This window comes from Phyllostomus discolor, chromosome 1 (assembly GCF_004126475.2).
Source record: "Phyllostomus discolor isolate MPI-MPIP mPhyDis1 chromosome 1, mPhyDis1.pri.v3, whole genome shotgun sequence".
In the NCBI taxonomy this organism is placed as follows: Eukaryota; Metazoa; Chordata; class Mammalia; order Chiroptera; family Phyllostomidae; genus Phyllostomus; species Phyllostomus discolor.
In genome coordinates this window covers 83,853,992-83,869,682 of record NC_040903.2, presented here as the reverse complement: position 1 = coordinate 83,869,682, position 15,691 = coordinate 83,853,992, and the positions used below count along the sequence as shown (strand labels likewise).

Sequence of the window (15,691 nt, the reverse complement as noted above, 5' to 3'; positions counted from 1 at the left end):
ATGTGTTTATTGATTTTAGAGAAAGTGAAAAACAGAGCAGGGAGAGAGAAAGACATCAATGTAAGGGAGAAGCATTGATTGGTCGCCTCCCATATATACTCTGACTGGGGATGGAACCTGTACCTAGGTATGTGCCCTGACCAGGAATAGAACCTGCAAGCTTTTTTCTTTTCTTTTTTTTTTTTTTTGTACAGGAAGACACTCCAAACAACTGAGCCACCCAGTCAGGCCTCAGTCTTGTTCTTGAGAATCAAATACTCCCAGGCTTCTCTTCTGGATGGGTAACAATGAATGCCTAAAAGCTTATGGTTTATGTCTCTGTCTCCTTCTCCTCTTCCAGCTGCCTTGCTCTCCAACCTTCTTTTCAGCATCAGCCCCAGCATCGATTTTCTCCTGTTGTTTCCTTGTTGGGATCCAGCCATCTAGCCCAGACCTCGTAATCAGCTGCTCCACTGTGACTCCTTCTCCCTTTACCTCAGGCTCAGAAGACCTTTGGATGGGGGAAAACCATGGGTCATTTCCATCGTTTTTCCTGTTTTCCCCATTCTTTCACATAGCACTGCACAAATATTAGTAAAGACATTCATTTACTCAGATATATCAAATATGGAAAGAGAACTTTTCTTTGGTTTAATCAGAAACAAGAACAAGAAGATTTGTGGATAGAGAAAGGTGCCTATTTTCATAAAGTGACTCTAAGAGCAGGCTTTGAAGAACTGATAGGTTGTCATTTCTTGAAAGGTGCATTATTTTTTGTAATAAATGCTATATTTAATAAGAAAGTTACACAGCTTAAGCTCACCTAATAAGTGTATTACAAAATGTATTATAGGATCATCAAAGCTGATTGCATGTTCATTAAAAAATATTTTTAAATATTTGCCTTTTGCACAGCCTCAGGCACCTTTCTCATTCTATTCTATAGGAATATTGTGACTAGGAGGAGAGGGAACACATTTGGATAAATCACTATTTAGATAATCCACAATACTGGTTGCAAGTTAGATCTGCTAAAATACTATGGTTAAGTCATTTTATGGCATCTAGTATTCTTAGAAAATTAACTCAACACTCCCCAATGACATTGGAAATATAGGGCAAAATACAATAATTTATAACTTGGATTAGTTATTATTTAATATCAACATATTATTACTAATAATAAATAACAACACTATAACTTTATTCTTCTCATCAGGTATTAATTAATAGGAAATCTTTGTAGGGCTACATGCAACCATTTTACTTAAAGCTGGAGTGCAGTCTATAAAATGACATGTGAGAATTACAAATTGAACCTGGTTTAGGATTCACACTGAAGTCCACAGGGAATGGAACCACGCCTTTTCTTCCTTTAATTCATGAAATTAGAGAAGCTTGTATTCTTGGAAATTTCAAAATTAGAGAAACCTAATACTAACATTTCTGGATGCTGTCGTTCAAAATTCATAAGAAAAATAACACCAGGAATTTCACTGATTAAACAATAGCTATTATGTATATTCCTATAAAACCTATCTAAATACTCTCCCATGATTGGAAAATGTCCATTGTAAATAAAAGTTTTCTGGGGAAAATATTAAATAAATTTCCATTGCAATAGCTGGTGATATAGCTTGCCGTATGGTGGTTTTAAATTAAAATCAGTTATTTCTAGCCATCCTAAGCTCTTCATTGTTTAAAATTCATCACCACATGAACAGAAATCAAGTCTGTGCTCAGATGTCTATTCTAACTCTCATTCTTTAGCTGCTGGTCAAACATTTTCCAATTTTAATGTGTAGATTTGGAAAGACAGATCTAATTGTTCTGGTTTATAGACACGTTTCCCCATTTTCCTGGTATATTACTGAGGGCATCAATTCTAAGTTAATGACAGTTTTACCTTATTTGCATACTGCTACAAACCATATGAAAATTTCAGAAATACTCACTGATTTGACTATGACAAGGATATGGTCGATCTAGTTTATTTAGCAGAAATAGTTTAACTGCACATCTTAACACCTCAGACTAGGATGAATTCACCATCTGACTCACTTATCCAGTTTTCAAGATGTCTGCTATCTGGGAGGCTCCACATTAAGTGCTGAAGTGAAGAAGCACAAGGGTAAGCTGGCTGTGACCACTGTCCCTGAGGAGCTCACAATCTGCCTTTGAGAGAGGCTGGGACTGCTATGCACATACAGGTTACCAAAGTGGTTTTTCTACAGGAAGCTTTTTGCTAGTTTAAGAATAAACTAAATAGTTGCGTAAATACAGATTTTTCCCACCTTTGGAAAAAATGTGTATTCCAAGAAAACAATAATGAGCATTTTTATTTCCTGATCTGTTCAACGATTTATTGAAACAAAGGAAAATGAAAGAAAAGCAAGTAGAAAGTAATGATCATGGGATGAATCAGTGTTAATTATGTAGCTGCTATAGATAAATCTCAGGTAAAGTACCTTTAGTAGGAAATACATTTGTGAAGGAAAAGGAGGAAAACTGGGAAATGAAAAGAAAATCTGGTCAAAAGATAACAGAAGCTTCAATATTAAGAATCAGAGAGAAAAATTCACTTCTGAAACCCATGGAATTAAAAACAGAATACATTTGCTGAACTAAACATTATTATTATGTAAACATTATTATTATGTAAGAGAAAATAAATATCTTAATTCAGGAAAGGCTAAGTGAACAGAATACAATTTAAAGCTCTTTGGGTTGAGGGACCGTGAAGAAAACAAGAGAGATATTTAAGTCAATATCAAATGTGAAAGGTGTGGAACAACAATTAAGGTCTTATGAGATAACATACTGTCATATTTGAAGAATACACCAATTCAAAGAATAACACAACAACAGCAAAAGAAAATTACCGTTTATAGAGCACATGCAGTGTCTTACTGTGCATTGTGTTGAGCACATTTTCCTTATTGATAAAAAAATCTTTAAAATATAAAAAACATGAAACCATTTGAGGAGTGGTGAATAAGTAATTTCACATTCAAATATCTGTCTAACATACATACTAGAGAAATTTTCTCACCAAATGCTGCTTGTTCACAGAGTTTTTAAAAAACTGAACAGTATCAAAACCTAGTCGGCCACTGCTAATTCCTTTTTCAGAGTTTATCTGAATTGGGGTTTGAGACAAGGCTGAATTTATGGTTCTTAGGAGAAAATCTATATTTCAAGGTGCAGCAACTCTTTTCCAAAGTATCCCAATGCATGATGCAGAACATTTCTAAGCAATTACTCATCTGGGTCTCAGCCAAATATCATAGGACTTCCATGACCTGAGGCAGTAATCTTCTTGAAATGCACATCCTGGAAAAACTAATTACTATTATACATTTTGTGGTTATAAAACTAAAAGAAAAATTTGAGGCAAAAGTTCACATGTACGTGCTTACTTGGATTAATGGAACAGTTCTGACCCCACTGGACACCAATCAGGAAGAACCAAGTATGTTCAGCATCTTATAACAACCACGTAATTTACATAACAATGACATAAATATAATAAACTGCTGTTGAACGAGGAAATGTGTTGACACATCTTATAAAGTCCTTAAACCACAATGAATATCTTCAAAAATGATTCATATTGTCTTGCTTAACCAAGTTCTGAATCTCATTTATTTTATATTTAAAGACAAAATTCAAATGCAATATAGGTCCCAAATATAAGTTGTTCCTGTGGTAAGAGCAGATACAAAATTTACCAAATTCCCAGAGTTTTGTTCCCTTATTTAAAGCTAATGAGAATTCTCACTAAATGTATTAGGTCTGCAAAGATTTAAAATAGAAATCTTTATCCACATACATGATTTCAGTTAAGCTAGTAGCAAATGATAAGAAAGGCCAAACATAAAATTTCATTTCATATGTATATTCATCCTTAGGTCTGATTGGTGGTCATAAATAGTAACCATTCTCTTCTTACACATACATATATGTGCACACATACAAATGTATATGTATGCATACATGCACACACACAAACATTCTTTCATAAAAGGGATCTTTAAAGAATGAGGAAGACTAGGTTTTTTTTCAATTACAGTTTACATTCAGTATTATTTTGTATTAGTTTCAGTTGTACAGAATAGTGGTTAAATGATCATATACTTTACAAAGTGACATTTGTAGTAGCGATCTAACACCATGTACAGTTACTACAATATTATTGACTATATTCTCTATGCTGTTCTTTACATCCCTGGGACACATGAAGAATTTCAACTGGGTTCACATTTCCTTTGGATAAGCCAGTTGTGAATACTTAGCTTATTCATTAGAGTATTCTTCAAAAATTTGTGTCTGAAATAATTCCAAAAAATAAATATAAATAACACATAAAATATAATGCCTAGAATACAAGAGGAGCTTTAATCTATCTCCATGTTTTTCCTTTGCTATACTACCTACTCAAGCTCTTTTGTATTTCCAGTGAGACATGATCGCGTCTATGGTGAGGTTGCTTGCCTCCCCGTGTTTTGCCTCTTTCTACTCTTGCACTGATTCATGGTTGGTGTTAACAGTTCAGTACACAGAAAAGAAATTATTTACTTGCTAATTAATGTTTATTTTCCAAATTAAACTGTGACCACCTAATATCACCTATCTTTCTAGTCTATAATAGCTAAAACTGCACTAAAATTAGAAGCACGGCTAAGTTTCTTTCATCCATATTCAGAATAATGATCCTTAGAAAAATCACTAGGGAATACAGTTTTTAGTCTAAGTAAAATTTCTTCCACTCATGGCTATATGTATGTTTTTCTAACTCTTAATATTCAGGTTCTGAAGAATGTGTGAAGAAGAAAACACCCTTGTAAAATTAGTGGCATTGAGATTAAAAGTGCCAATAAACCTTTAAATATGATAAATTCTTTTATGGCCCTGGGAAAGCCTCATGTGCTATTATAAAATCACATGCTAAAATTCCTAAAATGGAACTTAGAGATAAACTCTCACTTTACAGTGAAGAAAAACACACATCTAGGTTGCTCTTAGTTTGTCCCAGAACCCAAGATTTTCAAGTTCTAATCTGATGCCTCTCACATCATCCCCAGAGAATGCAGTCTGCTGATAGTTCCTCAGAAAAAGGAAGAAGGGCTCACAGTCTGAGCATTCTGCTGGTTCTTGCTAGGCACTTTAAAGATACCATCGTTTTTTAAGTCTCACAACAAATTTGAGTTAGGAATTATAATCCCATTTTCCTGAAGAGAAAACTTGGCCCAGAGAGGTTATGCCACTTGCTCTAGTGCTCATAAGCAACAAGTGGTAGAACCAGAATCCAGGCAGAATTCGCCCAGGCCCAGAGCTGTGATTGCTCCCTAAGTAGCTGGTAACAAATGGGGTGGGGTGGGGTGAGACGTGAAATGCAACAGCAATAATCTGTATCATGCAGCTTCAACCGTGGGCAGCATTCCCCGCCAAGAGGGCAAGAACTCTTGTTATACACAATGCTTTGTGGCCCTCTAAAGAGTGACACTACATAGACAGATAAATTACAATTTCACAGAAGGGGAGCAATCAGAAGAAAAAATTCTAAAATGTCTCCTTAGGGGAATGATAATGGGGGAAAAATTTGAAAAACACTGCTCTACTATATGTTTGAAGAATAAAAATGCAAAGCAATTTTAAGTCATTTTTATGACTTTGAATATAAACTCAAAACTGGATACTTGTTTCTCAATGATATTAAATGTATGTTTTTAAGTATCAATAGTTCTTTTCTTTTACAATCTAAAGGCTTTCTGCTGGTCAAAGCATAGGTTTTAAAATCAAGCAGACTTACCAAACTGACAAATCAGCTTAGCTATTCAGGAGGTTTTCAAGCATTTAAACTTTTTGAGTTTCATCTTACAAAACCATTCAAATAATTAACCCCATTTTATGATACTTGCTGCTATTGATCACATAGAGATCTATTAATTATTCAGAGTTGTAAACTTGCCATATTCTAATTCTATCAAATCTTTTTAGATTTATTAATTGGAAAAACTATTATATAACATAATTTACCTTACCTACTATTTATTTGGTAACCAAGTGATACTATTTCTAGTATCCTAATTATAGGCAGGTTTCCCTTACAGCTCAGTGTGAAACTATCTGACACGATGCATGTATTAGTGAAAGAATGCACCACTTCCAACAGACTTGCAAAAGGGATAAAACATGAACTTTAACAAGCCTCTGGATCCAGCTGCCAGTTTGCAGGAAATACAGAGGACAGAAGAACAAACTGAAGTGTACCAAGAATATGCAACCCACAGAATCCAGACCAGAAAACTCTACAAGTCAAAATGCCCTAGAGTCTTCAACATGTAAATTATAAAGAAAGAAATACAAGACATGAGAGAAAGCATGCAGACCAAAAAAACTTAAAAGACATATCAAAATTTCTTTGTATTTTTGCTTGTTGTATTCAACAGAACTGAATTATAATATTTAGAAATGAACAGTTGGGTGATAAAATCAAAGATTCAAGAAAGTGACTGCTAAAAAAATGCCTAAAATATAGTGAACTTTTGATAAATGTGAGTTGCTTCCCCACACTTGCTTATTAATTTCTTTGAATAGTAAATCTGGCCCTGGCTGGCATAGCTTAGTGGATTGAGCTCGGGCTGTGAACCAAAGTGTCGCAGGTTCGATTCCCAGTCAGGGTACATGCCTGGGTTGCAGGCCATGACCCCCAGCAACCGCACATTGATGTTTTTCTCTCTCTCTCCCTCCATTCCCTCTCTAAAAATAAATAAATACAATCTTTTAAAAAAAAGTAAATCTGTACAAGAGGAACAAGAATGCAAGAATAAGTTAAAGTAAGTTTGTGCAGTTTGCAAGTTGGTTGGATAACATTCGAGTATCTAGAAAAGCAGGAAAGAGCTGTATAGCAGTAGGGTTTTTTGGAGGATTTTGAAGGAAGACTTCTTTCAATGGTCCGTGACATGGGGAAAAATCAAAGGCTATGTTTACCTCCATCATAACCGATAGTGATTACAGGAACAGTGAAACCACAAAGGATAAATGTATTTTTTTAAATATTTCATTTATTTTTAGAGAGAGGGGAAGGGATGGAGAAAGAGAGGGAGAAAATCATCGATGTGAGAGAGAAACAATGATCAGTTGCCTCTCACACTCACCCCATCTTTGATTCCCCATGGGTTTGATGGGGAATAAAACCCATGACCTTTTGCTTTGTGGAACAATGCCCAACCAACTGAACCACACCAGTCATAATATGCCTCAAAGCAACTGCTGTATATTTGAATTCTAAAATATTTTAAAGGGAAGATTGCATCCCCACTCTACTGTGCTAGCTTAAGAACACGACAACCAATGTGAATTGTAATCTTTATTAGTGCTCATACTTAGTATCTCACCTTGCTTTCCATGATAACTGATATGATAATTTAATAAAGATAAATATGTGCCCCAAGTCAGATTCCCTAATGTTTTAAATTCAAATAAATACATTACCTCATAAGTCTGATTCAAAAAAAACTTCAGCAACAAATTTTATATTTAAAAGAAATTACCAGCATACTAATGTTACTGGGGAAACCCAAGTCAGGAGACTCCCCCTCTTCTGTTCTTATGTTGTTCACAAGACAGGAATTCAGTTAAGAGACAAACAAAAACACATATAGTGGAATGAAATAGCAAGTTTACTTATTAAATATATGGAGAAAATAAGGTAATAAGTTTGTTAGTAAATTTTTTCTATACACTTGAGCAGAGGCTACAAGTGGGCACTCAGCTAACCTGAATGTCTTGACTTTGAGGGTTCAGCGGTTATTTACTTTAGTCAGTTTATAGATTCCCCATCCTCCTCTCCCATCCAGACCTTGGGACAGTTACGAAGCCTTTCTTTCCCAGCTAGTGGGGATAATACACACAGAATATCAAGAGCTCCCCTCCTCCTGCATTATCATCCTTTGGCCTGGGATGTTTGGAACGCTTGCCAGTTTTACCAGCCTGGGCTCAGGACTGCTGGACAGGTGAGACATGTCTCCCTTTTGTTTCTAACCTCCTGTTTTAAGTTCTTTGTTAGATTGTACTGGGCAGGAGCCCTGCTTTATTTCCCCTCTAGCTGCTCATTCCTGGCCGCTACCAAACATTAACATTAATGCCCATGTATGTTTGCTTTTTGCTGAGAGAAATATTAAAAACTTTATTTTTAATTGTATTTTTTTCCATTACCATTTAACGCCTTTATATCTCCCTTCCTCCTGCAATCACCACACTGTAGTCCATGTCCATGAGTCCTTTTTCCTTTTGGCTTGACCCATCCACCTCCTACCCTGCCCCCCAACAATAGCTGTCATCCTGATCTCTATCTCTAAGTCTGTCTCTGTTTTACTTGTTAGTTCAGTTTGTTCATTAGATTCCACATGTGAGTAAAATCATGTGGCTTTTGTCTTTCTCTGACTGGTTTATTTCACTTAGCATAGTGTTCTTCAGGTCCATCCATGCTGTCACAAAGGGCAAAATTTTCTTCTTTTTTTTATAGCTGAGTAGTATTTCATTATGTAAATGTCCCATAGTTGTTTTATCCACTCATCTACTGATGGACACTTGGGCTGCCTCCATGTGTTGGCAATTGTAAACAATGCTACAATAAACATAGGGGTGTTTTTGTTCTTTTGAATTAGTGTTTTGGGTTTCTAAATAAAAAGACAGCCCACAAAACAGGAAAACATATTTGCTGATACATCTAATAAGGGGTTAATATTCAAAATTTATGAAGAACTTACAAAACTCCACACAAAAAAACAACCCATTTAAGAAATGGGCAAAGGACCTGAGTAGACATTTCTCCAAAGAGGACATACAGATGGCCAAGAGATATACGAAAAGATGTTCAACATCACTAATCATCAGAGAAATGCAAATTAAAACCACAATGAATCTCACACCTGTCAGAATGGCTATAATCAATAAATCAACAAACAACAAGTGCTGGTGAGGATGTGGAGAAAGGGGAACCATTTTGCACTGTTTGTGAGAATGCAGACCGGTGCAGCCACTGTGCAAAGCAGTATGGAGATACCTCAAAAAATTGAAAATAGATCTGCCTTTTAACCCAGTGATCCCATGTTTATTTTTGTGTATTAACATAATCCACTTAGTTTTCCCTTTAATAACTTATTTAAAAGAAATATCCAGGTATGAAATATACCATGTAGAAATGAATATACAAACAGTATAACAAAAAAAACTACATATACACATATAGAATGTGTATTTTTTTACTGGAGAATAAACATGTATACATTTGTTCAGAAGCCTATCAATCTGCATCCTGTGTCTTAAGTGTGTATGACAGTCTTGGTGTGCACAATCACACATGCATTACAAGTGGGCAGATTTTAATTCTCTGGTGAGGAAATAATGTTTTAATTATATACTTATCACCACCCTACAGCAGCAGCAACTTAGAAATATACTGGATAAAGTTATAAGAGTGAATCAAGAGCTGAGATACTGGGTGAAAAGATGATGTTAAAGAAGAAGATAAAATAACTGGAAGTTGTATTTCTCTTTGTCAGTAATAAAAGAAATCATTACTCTAGCAAATGTACAAATAAGCTTGTCCGTCCATAGGGTTTCAATTATCTCGATCTTCAGTTATCTTAATCCTGCCTGATGGAAGAAGAAATAAATGCTTTATAAGGGAAGCGGACACAGCTCTGAATATGTTTGGAGCAGCAACCCACCAGCTTTCGTTTCCGGGACCAAATCCAGTTCCAAATGCTCCAGGTCACTGCCCGTTAAATGTTGAGGAATTACACCTTTCTTATCCCATACTGGTGAAAGAAAAAGCAGGGTTTCAAAATCATTCTTCTTTTTTTTTTCCAACTTGAAAACACGACTAAAAGCAGATTATCATGTTAAATTTTATAATATGAAAAACTTCCTTTTCTCACACCCTGTCTCACTTGACTTTTGAAATGCCTCCCTATGTGTTTTCAAGTCGCCTTCCTGGGTTTTACATTATGTCTGGACTTCTAGCTAATTATGGTATTGGGTACCCTGGGTAGGCTATTTTGCTTCATTGTGCTACAATTATATTGCAGAACCAATTTAACTATATCAGTTCAATTTCCCACATAAATAGTGTTGACAGCAACTGATACAGCTGCTCGAAGGCTGTAGAAATGGGCAAGGTCCCAGTGGGGGTATTAATTTTTTTTCCTTTTGCTTAAATGAGTCAGCTTATTTCCTTTTCTCTTTTGCCTATTTTTTACCTTCTGTTTAGAATTCAGTAGTACTGAACCATCATCATTTTAATAACCAGACCTAGAAACAATGGGACCCATTCAAATGAAATGACATTTTATCTGAAGAACATGCAACACATCCATATTTAACTGTCCTCAACACTTCCATATCTCAGAAGTTGCATGAACTTCTGTAAAGTCTTCAGTTCTTGGTTTTGTTTAGTTACTTGAGATAAATATATTGTCATCTCACCTATGTATGAGGGACAAAGTTCAACGAGCAGTTTTGCACAGACCACAGACATGACAACCAAGCTTCCCCAGACTCTTTAAAGGTCAATTTATTTTGAAGGAATTTACAAGAATAATTTTACTATCTATTCAAGTAAGAATTTATGTAAACTTTCATGTTTAAAAAAATTATATTCAAGTAATCTCCATTTATCTATAAGGATAAATATAGCAATAAAAATATATTTAGAGTTGCACAGCATCATACACATTGCTTTATGAAAAAAGGGGCCATTTATAAGCCCAAATGTTACGCTCAGGTCCACAGAGACCAAACCTGCACCCCTATTATAAAAACAGCTGGGTCTGTCTCTTTTGATCTCAGAAGTTCTGGAATTTACATAACAGGGCTTAGACATGATCAATAACTTAAGCAGGATTTAAAATCTTGTGTTCAAAATATATCATTAATCTGAATGTCTCCATATTCCTTTAATAAACTTTTCTATACTTTAGATGAAGCCTCAGTATCAAAACCCAGAAAGACTTCAGCAACACCTGCCAAGTGCCAGCAGCCACGGATTTGCAGCTTAATGTGAAAAGGTGCTGAAAGCCGGCTTGCTCCCCTCTGATGCACGGAAGGGGCCAGCCTAGGGTAACTTGAGGTCTGAGGGAAGAGATTCAATTTGTTTTATTCATATCTTCACTATACTCCTAATCATTACGCTTGCAACTTTCAGAAATGTTTCAAGTTTCTTTCCGCTTCATTTTAGAACTTACTTGAAAGAAGTCAGTTTTTACCTTCCAGATATGCTGGCCAGTGCTGCCACTAGATTGATACATTGTCACCTGCCTTTTTTAACACTACACAGAGACAAAACGGAGACTCATTCTAAACCACAGAAATAAATGTTTTGCAGCAACAAATGAATAAAAAAATATATTAATTAGAATGACATGTTAACCTGGTTTAAGAAGGATAAGAAGCATAAACTGCAATATTGCTTGATTTCCAGAAATTCTAGAAGTAGAAGATGTGAAAGATTTAGGGAGCTGAAAAACATCCTGGAGTCCAATCTTCTATCAAATATTCATCTTCAACACTGCTTACTAAGAAACCCCTATACATGAGAGAGACATATAGGAAGCAGGAATGAGACCATTTGTGATCATTTCAGATCCCATCTGAAAGGTCTGTACTTCTTTAAAACAGGCTATTAAAAATGAGAGTATAGAACTTGGAAAAGCAAATTATAGACAGAACCATTCTTTTCAAGCCCAGTTGATGTTCAACATTATGTGAGCTTCAGGTGTATAGATAATGGTTAGACAATTATATGCCTTACAAAGTGGTCCCCCTAATATATCAAGTACCCACCTAGTACTGTACATGGTTATATTATTGACTATTTCCCTGTGCCATAACTTATATACCTGTGGCTATTTTTAACTACCAATTTGTACTTCTTAATCCCTTTACCTTTTCCATCCAGGCCCCCAACCCTTCTCTGATCTGGCAACAATCAATTTGTTTTCTGTATCTATGAGTTTGTTTCAGTTTTGTTTGTTTGTTTTGTTTTTTTAGATTCCACATATAAGTGAAATCATATGGTATTTGTCTTTCTCTATCTGACTTATTTCACTTAGCATAATACCCTCCAGGTCCATCCACGTTGGTGCATACGGTAGTTTCATTCTTTTTTATGGCCAAATAAAATTTCACTGTATATATGTAGCACCTCTTCTTAATCCAAGTATCTGTTAAAGAGCATTTAAGTTGCTTTCATATCTTCACTATTATAAATAATGCTACAGTGAACATAAGGGTGCATATATCGTTTAGAATCAGTGTTTTTGCATTTCTTCAGATACATACCCAGCAGTGAAATTGGCTGGATCATAAGATAGTTCTATTTTTAATTTTTGGAGGAAACTCCAGACTATTTTCCATAGTGGCTGCACCCACCAATTTACCGTCCCACCAACAGTATAGAAGGGTTCCCTTTTCTCCACATCCTTGCCAACACTTGTTATTTGTTGATTTATTCACAATAGCCATTCTAACAGATGTGAGATGGTATCTCATTGTGGTTTTAATTCACATTTCCCTGATGATTAGTGATATTGAGCATCTTTCCATATGTCTATTGGCCATCTATGTCCTATTTGGAGAAATGTCTATTCAGGTCCTCTGCCCATATTTAAACCAGATTTGTTGTTTTCTTGGTGTTAAGTGGTATGAGTTACTTAAAAATGTTTAATATTAACCCCTTATTGGATGTATCATTGGAAATTGTTTTCTCTTATTTACTAGGTTTTCATTTTGTTAATGGTTTCCTTTACAGTGTAAAAATTTTTATTTTGATGTAGTCCTATTTATTTTTCCTTTGTTTCTTTTGCCCACAGAGACATATCAAAAATATATATAATGTTAAGAGCAATGTCAGTTTACTGCCTGTGTTTTATTCTAGGAGTTTTATGGTTTTAGAACCCACATTTAAGTCTTTAACCTATTTTGAGTTTATTCTTGTCAATGGTGTAAGAAAATAGTCATTTGCTTTTTGTGCTTGTATCTGTCTAGTTTCCCCAGCACCATTTATTGGAAATACTGTCTTTGCCCCATTGTATATACTTGCCTCCTTTGTTATAGATTGAGTAGCCATATAAGTGTGGGTCTATTTCTGAGCTCTCTATACAGTCCCATTGATCTATGTGTTTGTTTTTATGCCAGTACTATTCTGTTTTGATTACTATAGCCTTGTAGTATTGTTTGATATCCAGTGCATGATTCCTCCAACTTTGTTCACTTTTCTCAAGATTGCTGTGGCTATCTTTTGGGTCTTTGGAGTCTCATATAAATTTTTGGATTATTTGTTCTAGTTCTGTGAAATATGTCATTGGTATTTTGATAAGAATTGCATTGAATCAACAGACTGCTTTGGGTAGTATCAACATGTTAATAATGTTAAATCTTTATATCCACAAACATAGTATATGCTTCCATTTATATATATCTTCTTCAATTTCTTTCTTCAAGGTTTTGTAATTTTCCAAGTACAGGTCTTTTACCTCCTTGGTAAAATTTATTCCTAGGGGTTTTTTAAATTTTTATTTGTATTATTGTATTTTTATTACCAATTTAGTCCCCTTATATTCCCAGTATTATTACCATTTAGCCCCCTTATATTCCCTTCCTCCCTCAAACAGCACACTGTTGTCCACAACCATGAGTTCTTTCTCCATTTCTCTCATTCCTTCCACCCCCAACCTCCCTCCCCATTAGCTATCATCTGCTCTCCATCTATGAGTCTGTCCCCATTTTCCTTGTTAGTTCAATTTGTTCATTAGACTCCCCATATGAGTGAAATCATATGGTATTGGTCTTTCTCTGACTTGTTTATTTCACTTAGCATAATGTTTTCTAGGTCCATCTGTCCCATCATGAAGGGTAAAATTTTCTTTTTTTTTACTGCCAAGTAGTAATCCATTGTATAAATGTCCCATGGTTGTTCATTAAAATATATTTTATTGATCATGCTATTACAGTTGTCCCATTATTTTCTCCCCTTTACTACTCTCCACCTTGTACTCCCATTCCCTTCAGCATTCCCCCCTTATTTCATGTCCATGGGTCATACATGTAAGTTCTTTGGCTTCTCCATTCCCCATACTATTCTCAACCTTCCCCTGTCTATTTTGTACCTACCATTTTATGCTTCTTATTCCCTGTACATTTTCCCCCATTCTCACCCCTCCCCCTCCCTGCTAATAACTCTCCATGTGATCTCTATTTCTGTGAATCTGTTCCTGTTCCAGCTGTTTGCTTAGCTCATTTTCGTTTTTGTTTTTTAAGGTTTGATTGTTAATAACTGTGAGTTAGTTGTTTTTTCACTATTTGTATCTTTTACTTTTTTTTACCTTCTTTTTCTTAGATAAGTCCCTTTAACATTTCATATACTAAGGGCTTGGTGATGATGAACTCCTTTAACTTGACCTTATCTGGGCAGCACTTTATCTGCCCTTCCATTTTAAATGGTAGTTTTGTTGGATAGAGTAATCTTGGTTGTAGGTCTTTGCCTTCCATGACTGTGAATACTTCTTTCCAGCCCCTTCTTGCCTGCAAGTTTTCTTTCGAGAAATCAGCTGAGGCCAATGGGAACTCCTTTGTAGGTAACTGTCTGCTTTTCTTTGCTGCTTTTAAGATTCTTTTCTTATATTTAACCTCCACCCCTTCTACAGATCTGGATGAATCTTTCTTCTCTAACTCCTTGGTTGTCAGACTTCCATACAGTACGATTTCTGGCAGTTCTGGTCATTTTTTGTTTTTAAATTTGTTGTTATCCTTCTTTTGGTTGTGCAAGGAGGCAAAGTGTATCTACCCATGCCTCCATCTTGGCCAGAACTGTTTTATCCACTCATCTACTGATGGACACTTGGACTACTTCCATATTTTGATAATTGTAAATAATGCTGCAATGCATATAGGGATGTTTATGTTCTCTCAAATTAGTGTTTTGGGTCCCTTTGGATATAATCCCAGAAGTGGGATCACTAGGTAAAAAAAAAAAAAAGATCTGTTTTTAACTTTCTGAGGTATCTCCAAACTGCTTTCCACAGTGGCTACAACAATCAGCATTCCCACTAACAGTGCAGAAGGGTTCCCCTTTCTCCACATCCTGGCCAGCACTTGTCATTTGTTGATTTATTATGATACCCATTCTGACACATGTGAGGTGAGATCTCATTGAGGGTTAATTTGCATTTCTCTGATGATTAGCTGTGTTGAGCATCTTTTCATATGTTTATTGGTCATCTGTATGTCCTCTTTGGAGAAGTGTCTACTCAGGTCCTTTGCCCATTTTTTAAATTGGGTTGTTTGTTTTTATGGCATTGAGTTTTATAAGTTCTTTATAAATTTTGGATATTAACACCTAATTTGATGTATCAGTGAATATGTTCTCCCATTCTGTGGGTTGTCTTTTTATTTTGTTAATGGTTTCCATTGCTGTGCAAAAACTTTTTAATTTTATGCAGTCCCATTTATTTATTTATTTTTTCTTACATTTCTCTTGCCTGGGGAGATATATCTTAAAAATATATATTGTTATGAGTGACATCTGAGACTTTGCTGCCCATGTTTTCTTCTACAATTTTTATAGTTTTAGGTCTAACATTTAAGTCATTACTCCAATTTGAATTTATTCTTGTGTGTAGTGTAAGAAGGTGGTCTAGTTTCATTT

The 15,691-nt window shown here is 35.3% G+C and overlaps 1 long non-coding RNA gene across 1 annotated transcript; it reads right to left on the bottom strand.

Moving 5' to 3' along the window:
* Nucleotides 1-8,507: 8,507 nt before the first annotated feature.
* On the bottom strand, nt 8,508-15,060 carry LOC118499992. Its single transcript, XR_004902514.1, has 2 exons — nt 14,894-15,060; nt 8,508-8,583 (listed from the first exon to the last, which is right to left on the bottom strand). It is a non-coding gene; the product is annotated as an uncharacterized LOC118499992 (long non-coding RNA).
* Between the last annotated feature and the right edge of the window lie 631 nt (nt 15,061-15,691).